General features: G+C 35.2%; 1 protein-coding gene across 1 annotated transcript in view; it reads left to right on the forward strand.

Annotated features, from left to right (window-relative positions):
• The window catches only part of Htr2c (5-hydroxytryptamine receptor 2C), a 207,780-nt gene that overhangs the window by 167,607 nt on the left and 26,157 nt on the right, over window positions 1–14,016 (forward strand). The window lies entirely within an intron of this gene.

Here is a 14,016-nt window from a genome sequence, read left to right on the forward strand (position 1 = left end):
TTCCTGTTTTGTATGTGTTATGTGGAAGATACAGGGATTGCTGAACTACATTATGACAAGCCCCTATTACAAAGACTGACTTGATTCACTGTGAAATACACTAGCATATTGAACCTGATTGGCCTAGCTGTTGTTATAAATTCTTCTCTAATTTCTTGGTTTTAACAGCAGATTGAGGAGTGCTTATGGCTAAAAGCTTCCCCCTGGGTAACTTTGTTGCTTCCTAGTGTTGCTTCCTATCTGTGCCCGAGATGTTCCTTTATTAGCCATCCACGAACAAGTACCAGTTCCTTCTCACAACACTCACTACTTAGAGTAAAATACCCCTTTCTTTGTCGTGACACCATTGCTACTGTAGAGAAATTTTTGAGATTTTTTTTTTTTGGACACACTTGCTGATATTTTTCTCTCTAGTTTGTCAATAATTATTTATGTATACAATGTATTTCTAATGGAAGAATTTTATATAGACTGAAGATTATCCAAAACACTGTGGTTTACCATTTGGTTACATTTGGTTACACAATTCTGTGTCCTATATAGAGAGGGGCTATAAATACATAGATTACATGAAGTATTCAATGAAGGCATTCTTTAGTAGATCTAACATGATGTGCTTAAATAGAATGATATGTAAACAGGTTATATCTTGTTAAATAAAATAACAAATATTATAACAAATATTTTATACTTTAAAAGACAAGAAATGTTTCTAAATTGAAGTTTACTACTAGTTATATTTACAGAGACTAAAGGACTACTACTATTCATGTAGTTAAACTATTTGAATTTAAAAATGTTATGCTACTTCCCAATGTTATGCCACATCTCAAATAAAAATATATGATAAAAGAGCCTTATAGACATCAAGATGATATTTCACAATTTCTTCTATGAAATGGAAATGCTTAAATCCACCCCCATGTTGATCAACTATTTCTAGAAGCACGTTGAAGAAATATGGACGCAGAAATTTTTGATGGATGATGGGTGGACGTAAACCATTAATGCCTGCATAGATATCTTCAAGATCAGGATAGAATAATCAGTCAAAGAATCCTATCCCCCTTGTGGGGTCTGGCTCAGCAGAATTAGTTCACATTCACACATCCATGATGAAAATGAGAGGTTCAAACCAAGAAGCCTTGACAGTCTATTGTGATGTTACATCAGGAGTTTCCAATATTGTCTATATTCAGTCTTGAGAGTAATCTGAAAAGAGTTGAAGATTTCAATACAGAGGCATCCAACACAGAGAAGATACTGAAAACCCAAAGTCTATAGGCTGCTTAGAGACAAAATGACAGGTTGTCTATTGTTCTTCCAAGGATCTTGTTTCAAAACATGGAGGCTAGATTAACTGGCAAACACGAGCTCTTTAGGGTGAGCGAACTGCCACTTGGCCTGAGACCACCGGTTGAAAGGAGGTCATTGTACACTACTAATTCTATCCACATTGGCCAAAAGTCTGAGCAAAGATGATGCCAATAATGAGATGAATTGGTACCTGGGCTGTTCACTAAAACACAGGACACATTACAGAGCACCCAGGCAGAATATACTTTCCAAAACTTTCCAGTATATCAAAGAATATAAAGAGAAGGTTATGGTACCATAAATGTGTTAGGATAGAGACAGAATACAGTTGGAAGACATATTAAAGGGAGATTAACTAGAGACAGAATTTCAGAAAGGGCTGTCCAAATAAGTACACCTTCAGCTGGGTCATTACTTATTGTAGGGGTTTCCCTGGAAGGACAGGAAGGGTTCTTTAAAAGGGTTATTTTACAGGTGTCAATCTCCACAAAAAAGCCAAAATCAACAAATTAAGAGAAAAGTCAATCATCAGAGGTGACCCAGTTATTATTAAAATTACAGCAAATTAAGGAAAGCATGTAGTGTTCTAATACATACTGGAACCAAGCTTCGTGCATACTATTGACTAAAACATCCCATAGTAACTTATCAAGTTTAATAGGGCATGTGTTATTATACATATTGTATATAACATGAAATTAACAAATGTACAATATTCACTTATAAAATGTGGATATAATACATACCGTGTAATAAACAGCACCATATTTTATAGGTGTTTGTTTCTGTCAATAAAATAAATGTACAGCTAACATAAAAATTCTTCCTACTTTAGTTTATAATGTTTGTTTCAGATATAGATATACTCTGCCTCAAGATGGAGGTAGCAAACAGAAAGTGAGAAAATGTTTAAGGTCTTGCAGAAATGAAGATGTACTGAAGACATACTTGTATCTCTCTTTCTCATTATCAGCCTCTTAAAACAATGGACCCAAATCAAATAAGAACATACAGAAACATAAAATTGTCACAATCCGTATTCCTTTTCCTACATCATTGGCCTATATATAGCTAAACATAGGCCAAATATAGCTAAAAAAAACATCATTATCATATACTTGGGAAGGCAGAGAGTACAACTTTTTTGATATGTCTTTATACATATCAAACCACTCTGAAAATTATATATGAAAAGAGAAATGGAAATGGTTATCATAATTCCATAGGAATGGCTTGCAGTCTGAGTGTAAGTAGCTTAATCTAAAGCCACACCTTTCAGGAGAGTTGGAATTACTCTTGCTTATATGTATTCCAGATAGGTCTATCACACACCAGGAGATAAACACGTACCTGTGAGTATAAAGGAAGAAGTAATGGGACTCGGTGTTTTAAAAATGAAGACACAAAGTTGGGTAGATGTGGAATGATGAGATAAGAGGAGCAGAACATGATTAAAAAAAGAAGCAATGTATATAATTCTCAAAATAATAAAAATTTCAAAGGCATATAGAAAGCCTTAGAGTTATAGAACTCTCTCATTTGGGCAAGTCCAGAATGCTTTGTAAAAAGTATTTGTAGCTCATAATGAACAACCCAGGTGTGAGCTTCTAGCGGAATTGTAGGGTCACAACTTAGAAATGACACAAAGTCCTCAGCTGGGACACTTGAGTGAGTACATTAGGCAGAATTTTCTCAGCTGAAAGATAGATGATATACTATGTCCCTACATAATTAATTCATTCAGAGTTTTCTCATCATATTACAGAACCACAATCTGTGATCTCAGGATGTTGCTTAGGACTACATTTTTGTTAATTAACAAATGGTTAACTTAGTCTATGCTAGCATTGTTCAAAATTTATGTGCAGTATACTCCTTCAAGCAGTAGAAACGGACTGTGCTATAGTACAAGAAAACTGTGGGCATATTATTTAAAGAAAAAATTAACTGTAGGCAGTTGGGGTTGCCTAAACTTGGAGTATTTCTAGTGAGGGTAACTCATAAAGTGCTGTAGAAACTGTATTATGGAGAGAATTATTTTAAAGTTCTATAAGTGTTGATAGTTCTGAGATTTGGAGAATAATTGGTCAAAAGGGTGGGTTATTGATTATCAGGTTTTTAGGCCATTCTGATTATCAGTACTCAATGCCATTTCATTCAGAACAGAAGACAAAGTCAGAAGAAGCCTTCATGTCATCATTTGCACAGAGAAGCATCAACCAATGGCAAGTCCTCCAAAAGAGAACAGAAGTTCCAGGTGCAGCAGTTCACCTTCCCATGGACGAGGAGGTTGAACATCCTGCATAGTGCTGCCAGGAAATCCCTACTTCATACTAAGAGGGGGCTGGCTGGTTGCATATGTAGGATGTCCCATCTCCTGGCCCACTTCGTCATGACAGATACTGGAAACACCATTCTGCTTGACTGAAGAGCCATAAAGTTTATTCATGGAAGAAACAAAGATGTTCAGCTATATTGTTAGGAAAACATTTTGATGGATATATTTATTAGAGGGTAGGGACTAACTAAAATAGTTTTAGCATACAAGAGGAAGAAGATATACTAGTGGATTTGTAAATAGCAGCAAAAGGGATAGCAGAGTCTGCAGAAATTCTTAAAGACTCACAGGCAGAGCTGAATAAATTGTATCACCTACTCTTTACACGATGCCAGCATAAGGAGATTTGGTAGTTGTACATTTTAATTTAGGATATTCTGAGGCAGTGTACCTAGAGTAAGAGATAATATAATCCCTACTTAAAGAATGTCATTCATAGAGTGGAAGTTAGAAAAGGTAAAAAATGGAATACTAAGTCAGAAGTCATATACCTCATATCAGGTGTACAGCAAGAACTCAGTAATTGTAAATAGGGTAGAAACAATCTAATAGTCAAGAATCCAAGGTACATAGGGGAGATAGGAATGATTGCAAGAAAGTGGTATGTCCCCCAATATTTTGAAAACATAATTGTTAGATCAAGCACCCAGTCAGATACAAGGCACATATAATTTTATTATATGTAATGATACATATTTACAACTCATTTTCAAGATTAGGCTTGCCTCATCAAATATTTTGTGAAATAAACATTTATTTACTGAAAATTTAAATATTATTGTTTTTTTCTGATGTATTTGCAGTCATGAATAAATATGTTCGATTTTTCTGTTTCCACATAAAAAGAATAACAGTATAACTTCGTACATGGGTTAGACATAGATTTTTCCGTAATATTGATGTCTAATTAAAAAGTAAAGGTAAAAAAATAAATTTTGCATTTATTTTGCAAAAACTTGAGTAAGAAAATTTATGAACTGTGTCACTGAAATGAAGTTTCCCCAGTTTTCTCTTTTTAGTACTTGTTCTTGGATAATTAGACCTCTAGATTATTTTACCTTATATCCAGACAAACTATAATTTATTCTTTCTGAACCTATTGTTGTTTCTAGAAATTTCAGACTTATTAGGCCAATGTCACATAAATACATACATAATTTTATCTCTCTCTTGTTTTCAAACACTAAACAAGTTGCTTAGATACTCACCTCAGTAAAACTTAACAAAATACCACCAGGTATTTGATGGTAGATGACTCAGCATAAAATGACATTTATTACTAAGATAGACCAACAGAGTTTGATCTCTGAGACGCAGCAATTACGAGAAAACAGTACGTGCAAAAATTGTCCATGTTGCCATGTCAAGTGTCTGACCCACAAATACACACAATAGCTAACTGGCTAACTAACCAAATAAAGAAAGAAACCAGTAACACAGGGGTGGTCATGCAACTTGGTTGTCTTCCCCTAGCACTCACGGGCACCTAGGTTTGAGCCTTATAACTACAAAAAGAAAAAGAAGCAAAATAATCAGTAATAAGAATGTTAGTGTTCTCTCCAATTCCCGAGTCTGATGAAGTCCAATTGCATTACCTAAATTATTGAGTTAGTTATACTTATTGTGGTTTAGGAGCAAATTCTCAAATTTAAGAAAGTTCTTAGTATCTATATCTAAACCCAGATATAGATATAAAATGGCTTTTATATTCATTCAAATGATTTTTCAATATCTATTAAAATAGCATAAAACTTTTCACAACATTAACATAATAGATGACCTTGGTATATTTTACAGTGTTAAATTACCATTTCATTACTGCAATTAATGTTGTTTTACCATGATTTATTAGTTTTGGATACTTTTCTGAACCCTCTTTTACTATTGTAATTGGAAATTTACATATATATTAAAGAATGTTATTTGTCTCTAACCTACTTAAAGGAATTTAAAAGTTATGATATTCCTATTTATTGATTTATGAATGTTAAAATGTCCTTGTTTTCTTCAGTGACCTGTTTGACATTCATTTATGTACTGTAACATTCATTTATGTACTGCTTAATCTTTATTTGTCTGAGAAACTTTCTATAGTTCCTTTTAATGTTTGTTTTTAGCTTAATTCCATTACAACATGATGTAATACAAAAAAATATTTTGCTTTTGTGTTTTTAAGACATTTTCTGTGTACTAATATTCTATTCTGTAGGATATTCTATTATAGAGAATGTTCCAAGGGTTATTGGAATTATTTTTCATTAGAACTTACGCTAAATACTCTGTATATGACTTCTAAGTCTATTTGTTATACCACATAACATTTATCTCTGATGTTGCTCCTTTTATTTTATTTTTTTTACAATAATCTACATTTTAGAGGAAATAAAAGTATCTAATCTACTAGTATAGCTTTGGTGTTAATAAGTAACTTTAATAATCTCAGCAAAGTAGGGTATACTTGTTTTCAGTGAATATATGTTTAGACTTGTGATTAGACCTCTTGATATATTCTGTCTTTCTCATGATTTATTTTATTAGTGTAATTTTCCAATGCATTTTTATTTAATATGTATTGTATTTCCAGGATTTGGTTTGATTTTCCATCACATTGTTTCTCTTTATATAGTTTTGTTTTCACAGCCCCTAATGACCCCCTCATTTTTCTCAACTAGTTATTTCTGTCCTCTTAGAATTCACTCTGGAGTTTATTCATGTCATCTTTGATTGATTTCTTTTAACACATTTATAATAATAAATCTTTTGAACTTTTTGTCTTGAACTTCATGTAATACAGTCACATTAGTGGTCACTACTGTGGGATTAACAATTGCTTAGATGACCTATCTTGAGTATGTTAAATCAACTATTTTTGAGGTTATTCTGTAACTTTCAAGAGAGTCCAGATTGTAGTAGAGTTAAGATGACATAATTTTTCTATTAGATTGCTACACAGGGACCAGATTCTACCTTGGGATTCCCTTGAGAATAGAATACTAACTGGGAAAAAGTCACTCCCTAGAGATGAACCCACTTTGGAAATGGAAGAATAGGCAACAAAAGACATCTGTTAAGCAGCCATCATTATATGGAGACATGTTGGTAGTACTGAATACAGTAACATATGACTGTGGGTAGGAGCTGAAATGGTATGCTAGTTACTTGTCTCATTTCAGTGATAAAAGATATGATCAAAACTACTGAAGGTAAAGAAGTGTTAATTTTGATTAACAGTTGCAGAAGATATATCCCATTATGACAAGGAAGGTATGGTGGCAGGAACATAATATGTTCATAATCAGGAAGCAAAGAACAATAAATGCCATAAAATGGTAGGATCCATGTATAGGATAGGTCTTCCTATCTCAACTAACCTAATAACAAAAATCCCTCACAGACATGTACAGAATTCTGTTTTTAGGGTGATTCTAAACCCCATCGGGTGGCAATATCACCAATGGTAAATTATGAAGAAAAAAAGCAAAAAAAAAAAAAAGCAACCAACTGTTAGGTTAATTAAAAAAAATAAAAAATGAAATATAAATAATGTGGAATACTTTAGGGACAAAAGCATGCTTAGGTGAATATAGGCTAAAAGTAGACTGAGAGGTAAATGGCAACCATATCTTATCAGATAACACAGCAAGTCACATTTCTCATAATGCCAAATCACAAGAGACCTTGTGAATTCTTCCAATTTGTGTTCTTTTAGGAGAAGAAGATGAACAAATGAACAAAACTACAACCAATACTAAAACAGATGAAATAGGAAAGAGTAAGAAGGAAGAAAGAAATAGATGGCAGCAAAGAACCAGTTTGGATTGTTAAATAGATACAGGACATGAAATAAAAAGAGGAACCCATATGTAGGGGAGAAGAGACCAGATGATGATATAGGATGGAAATAACTACCAGGCCTAGTTGCTGCATTAAGTGTCAAATCTCTTGAGTTTCTTTCCCAGGTCTTATAAGCATGTCTTACAGGGGTGCTTTTGCAATATGTGGTCTAATACTTCCCTGTGGCTCTTCGATTGGATGGTCAGATTATAGATGATATAGAGTTATTATTTTTTGGGTACGTGAGGTTATGTTGCCTTGATTCCCCAAGTGTCTTCGTTAGTACTAGCAACTCTGGGATTCATTCAATAGTTGGATGATTTTGATCACCCTTGTTCTTTCAGTTCAAGTTTTTACAATGTTCATGTAGAAGTGGATTATGGTAGGGTTAGAATATTGCTCCTACCTACTGGACTGCTATGCCCTCAGCCCACATACTCAGAGTACTGGACTCAAACCCCAGCACAACCCCAAGAATAGAAAGATAACTATACAAGCAATCACAACTAATGGATAAACCCTCTATAAAAATGAAACCATAGCTAATTAAACACAAATATCTGACTGTGGAGAGATGGCTCAGCGGTTATGAGCACTGGCTCTTCTCCTTGTCTAGAGGCCCTAAATTCAAACCACAATGTTATTTTGCAACCATACTACGATGTGATGCCCTCTTCTGGTGTGCAGATACACAAACAGACAAAGAACTCATACAAAACATACATAAACTAATAAACATAAAATAAAAACAAAAAATAAGATAAAAATAAATAAAAACAAATAGATTTTAAACACCTAAAATGCTAGAAGAATAAACAAGCATAGAATGATATTTACTAAAACATTAGTATAGGTAGAATGGAGAGGCAATAGAAATATAAGTAATTATTTAACTAATATGAGACCAACATAGGTACAATACAAGAGAGAAAGGGAAATAGAAGTCCAGGATAGTTGAGATGCAGTGAAGAGGTAAGATAGTCTCCAATAAAGGGAGAATTAAAACAGAAAGAGATAAAGAAGTGCAATCAATCCTAAAGCAATCTAAACACTAGGAAGGATGGCACAGTGAGCCTCTGTCTGCACATACACGTGTACTCCAGGCCAAACAATTCTCCTTAGGAAAGCCTACTTCACATTGAAATTGGATGTATTAAATACGGAAAATATTCAAGTGACGGAAAGGCAAGGCCTTGTAGTCTGTTTTAGAATGCCCCCTCTATGAGCACAGATGCAGAGTCTGTGTCAGAACCCTCGCTTTTCCTCTCCATCTGAGTGGGTGTGCTTCAATGAAATCAAAACCTTTGTAGGATTTTGCTTCTTCTTCTTCTTTAAATCTTTTTTATTAGCTATTTTCTTCATTTACATTTCAAATGCTATCCTGAAAGTCGGCTATACCCTCCCCCACATCCTGCTCCCCAGCCCACCCACTCCTGCTTCCTGGCCCTGGCATTCCCCTGTACTGGGGCATATAATCTTTGCAATACCAAGTGCCTCTCCTCCCTTTGATGGCCGACTAGGCCATCCTCTGCTACATATGCAAATAGAGACACAGTTCTGGGGGGTACTGGTTAGTTCTTATTGTTGATCCTCTTATAGGATTGCCAACCCCTTTAGCTCCTTGGGTATTTTCTCTATCACTTTCTTTAGGGGCCCTGTGTTCCATCCAATAGATGACTGTGAGCATCCACTTCTGTATTTGCCAGGCACTGGCATAGACTCACAAGAGACAGCTATATCAGGATCCTTTCAGCAAAATCTTGCTGGCATATGCAATAGTGTCTGGGTTTGGAGGTTGTATATGGGATAGATTCTTCTGGTCTCACCTCATTTACACAATGGAGTACTACTCAGCAATTAAAAACAATGAATTTATGAAATTCTTAGGCAAATGGATGGATCTGGAGGGAATCTTCCTGAGTGAGATAACACAAACACAAAAGAACTCACATTATATGCACTCACTGATAAGTGGATATTAGCTCAGATACTTAGAATACCCAAGATACAACTTGCAAATCACATGAAACTCAAGAAGGAAGACCAAAGGGTGGATACTTCGTTCCTTTCTAGAATGGGGAACAAAATACCCATGGAAGGAGTTGCAAAGATTTTGCTTCTTCTGCTCTTCATCCTATGACCAGAGGGTGTGGTACACTTGGCTCCCTTTCTCTAGGTAGTGGATAGGTTTGTAAATAAATTTTCCACTTGTATGCCTCAGACTCTCTTGAAAGCATTTTAAAGCACTTGCCACAATTTATTCCTCTTCAGATGTGCTAGTGAGTCTCATTGTAATCTTTTGATCAGATGATGTATCCAGAGCATGGGATTCTACAGAGTTCTGACTCAACAGTTTTACTATAAAGCTAAAGGTATTCAGCAAGCCCAGTTTCAGAGTCCAGGCTCCAAATACTTGCTCTGTGTTCTAAGAGTGGGTTTTGCATAGAAGTATATTTGTATTGAGAACTACATATGTACAAAGTCAGCTCGGATATTTTAAAATGGCTTCTTTGCCGCTCACCTTGTCAGGTGGCACGAGATAACTTTGCCATCAACTAAATGGCATATAGATCCCAAGATTCCTGTCTGGTTAGTTACAAACCTGGTCAGTGGTATATATATATATATATATATATATATATATATATATATATATATATATATAGTGCTGATTGTGGTTTTGACTCTTATTCTCTTTGTTGTTTAAATTATCACATATTTTAAAGTGCAGTGAGGATATTGCAAGGTTCTCTTTTTGTCTTAGGACATGATTCTAACCCTCTGCATATGCACCCACTTAACCCTGTAAACAAAGCACTTGTTCTTCGGGGGCTGAGTTGTCCCATTTTCTAAAGTGTCCTTTTTTCTTCATAGTGAAATTAGTGTTTGTCCACTGTCATTCATCTTAGGCTAGCTGTTCTCCAATCCATCCCTGTTTGTTTTTAGAGAATCTACCAGTAGGTGTATGGACAACATCTGCCACCTTCTAAACCTTAAACATGTCATTCTGTAAAACATGATGCACAACTTTGCTTCTGAAAATAAGGTCTCATCTTATCCAGCTGTCTTTTTTTACTATGTAAGTCTCCAAATGTTCGACCTATTTGCTGTATGGCAAATATGTGGGGATCATGTAAATTCACTTATTTCTCTGATAAATCTGCATTTATGGTAGAAAATAACGAATAGAATAGTTCATCCAATGAAACATCTATTCATCTGAACATCTACAGTGCAACTGGAAATGAAATTCTACAAGCTAAATATGTCAAACAAAATACTATTATCACCAGTACAATCAACTTCCATAACACATATAGCTCAAGAAACCTAGAAGTGACAACAGACTGAGGTTTTAGCTCAGTGGCAGAGCACATTCATAGCATGTAAAAAGAAAAATATAGATTCAACCCCCAGCTCTGAAATATAAAGAGCAATATTAATAGTCAAATTAACAAACACCTGTGTTTAGAGGACTTTTTAGTGATGAACAAATGAATGAAAGTCACATTGATTTAGTTTACAATATCAATCACTTTCATATAACTGAAGAATAAACATTTTCTACCATATAACTTTGCTAAGACTCTAATAAACAGTCTTCAGCTTTATGACCTAAATGACCTGAAGAAATCAGACATATTGATTTACATGAGTTCTCAGCACTCTGGAGGCTGAGACAGGAGTATTCCTACTCATTAAATGCCACATGAGCCTACATAGAACAACAAGGGTGAGATTCTGTTTTAAAAGTGAAGGAGGGAGAGGAGAAGGAGGAAGAGGAGGAGGAGGAGGAGGGGGGAAGAGAAGGAAGAGGAGAAGGAGGGGGAGAAGGAGGGGAGGAGGGGGAGGAGAAGGAGGAGAGGAGGGGGGGGGGGGGGAGAAGAAGAAGGAGAGGAAGAGGAGGAGGAGGAGGAGGGGGGAAGAGAAGGAAGAGGAGAAGGAGGGGGAGAAGGAGGGGAGGAGGGGGAGGAGAAGGAGGAGAAGGAGGGGGAGGAGGAGGGGGAGGAGGAGGAGGAGGAGGAGGAGGAGGAGGAGGAGGAAAAGGTAGAGCAGGGTAAGAAGGAGGAGGAAGAGAAGGAGGAGAGAGAGGTAAGGGAATAGAGCAAAGGGAGGGAGGGAGAAAAAGAGAAAGAGACAGAGAGACAGAGACAAAGTGACACAGAGATAGAGAGATAGAAAGACAGAGAAACAGAGACAGAGAGCGCCTAGGGAAACTTTTAAGTCAACATTAAATTCAATCTAGAAGTTGAGGGAGTAGCTATCATTGAATAGTGAAAAAGTAACAACCAATTCTTCTCTCTGAAAAGCCATCAACCCCTTTAAAAGTCACTAAGTTCATAGCCATGCTTGTTAGTAAATGCCTCAAGCAGGTTAAGAAATGATAAGTAAACTGTAATGACGTTTGAGCTGCAGCCCAACAAATAGAAATTGTTTCAATTAAGTTGACAATGGCATGGAAAGCAACCAAACAGCTCAGCTGGTTAATAGTCACAATTCTTATGATATGATAAAGCTTCAAAAAGAACACGGCAAACATAACAGCTACATAGAAGCATATCCTGAATATATACTGAAAGTCAGAGCATAATCTTGTTACTCTCATTATATTTGTAACAACAACATAAAAATCTAAGCTAACACTGATTGAAAATTGTAAAGTTCAGAAGATAAATTAAAAACAACAACAACAAAAAAGGAATCTGAGAGATGAAAATTACACATGGGAACTTTAAGGGATTTTTTTTTTGTTTCATTGGGGTTTTTTGTTTTGTTTTGATTTGGTTTGTTTTTTTTTTTTTTTTTTTGATAGACATAGCAGCAAATAGTAAATGACAGGAAAAAAATGAGTGCATTGGAAGAGAGTTCCATCAAAGTTAGCACCAGATTAAAATGTACTCAGAAAAGAAAGAATGGATCCTATGAAATATATGAGAAAGCATTAAAATTCTCTGACATACAAATGACTTCACACTCAAGGGGTAAACGACGGAAAATTACACTTGAAAACTAAAGACTGAAAAGTCCTTATGTTTGGTGAAAGTCAAAAAGTTGTAAACCCATGAAGGGCCATGAATAACAAGTATAAATATGAAATTCCGGTTTGCCAAGATGGCTAAGAAGACATTTTTCATTGCCCCAAACTCCAGAGGCTAAAGAAAATGTTTACAAAACCTCACCATACACTGAGAAGTCTCAAAGTAAAGTTGAAAGCACTGAGAGAATACTTTATTTTCTTACAAACAGAGAGTCTTGGAATATTTTAGTGAAAATCTAGGTGAGATCCAGATGTTGTGGTGAACATCTATAACTCCTAGAACTCTGGATGTTGAGACAGGGGAATCACAAGTTTAAGACTAGTTTAAGCTATAGACCAGAACCAGATTTTTTTCCAATTCCTGAGTTATACTATAGTATAAACTCAATTTTAAATATAGTATCTAAACAAGACAATGAAAACTGACTTTGAAAAATAGTAATACTTTGTAAATAGGCAAAACACAACAAAACAAACCAACAAAGCCCACCATTACAAATAGTGTCAACCTACAGGAATGTAGGAAAATATGACTTAGAGAGGATTTATAATAAAATTAAAAATCTCCCTATATATACAAGATACATTAAAAGAAAAATCATAGTGATGGAGAGATGGCTCAGTAGTTAAGAGCACTGTCTGCTTTTCCAGAGGTCCTGAGTTCAATTCCCAGCAACCAAATAGTGACTCACAACCATCTATAAAGGGATCTGATGCCCTCTTCTGGCAATTAGGTGTACATGCAGACAAAGCACACTACTTTTTTGGTGGGTTAGGGATTTTATTTTAAACTTTATTTATTTATTCACCTTTTTTTAAGTCCAGAAATCAGCACACCTACATAAAAATACATAAATAAATTAATAAAAATAAATATCAGAAAAAATAAATGTGGCCAAATTAAAGGGAAAAACAAAAACAAAAGAAAACCCAGAAGCTGATTACAACAGGAAGCCCAAAAATGGAGTCTTCAACGATTTAAATCAACTACTTAAATTATTCCAAATGCTAAAGGAAATGGTGAACAATGAACTAAAGGGGACAAGGGACAATGAACAACAATGTTGCAAGAAACAGAGCATTTGGGAGTTAGAAAGTACAGTAAGTGAAATAAAAAACACACCAGAACAGCAAAGATGCCAAATTTTAACCTACCAGTATGCCTCAAGGAAGTAGAGAAAAAAAGCAAAATTAGCAAAATGATAAACATAGAATAATAAAATATCCATTTATGAAATTCAAAATTTCCTTGAAATTTTGAGTTTTAGTGAGAACTAAGAAAAGTAGAAATAAGTGGATATGTTTCTTGGAATTGGGAGATTAACAAGTAGGGGGTAAAGAAATAACTCAGGGTTTATGAGTACTTGACACTCTCTCAGAGAATGCTATTTCAGCTTTTAACACCCACCAACAACTACCATCCCAGCAAATACCTGTAACTCACAGTCCCAAAGGATCTAATGGTTTTCTTTAGTCTTGGGCAGCACAC

Source organism: Mus pahari, chromosome X (assembly GCF_900095145.1).
Source record: "Mus pahari chromosome X, PAHARI_EIJ_v1.1, whole genome shotgun sequence".
Taxonomy (NCBI): Eukaryota; Metazoa; Chordata; class Mammalia; order Rodentia; family Muridae; genus Mus; species Mus pahari.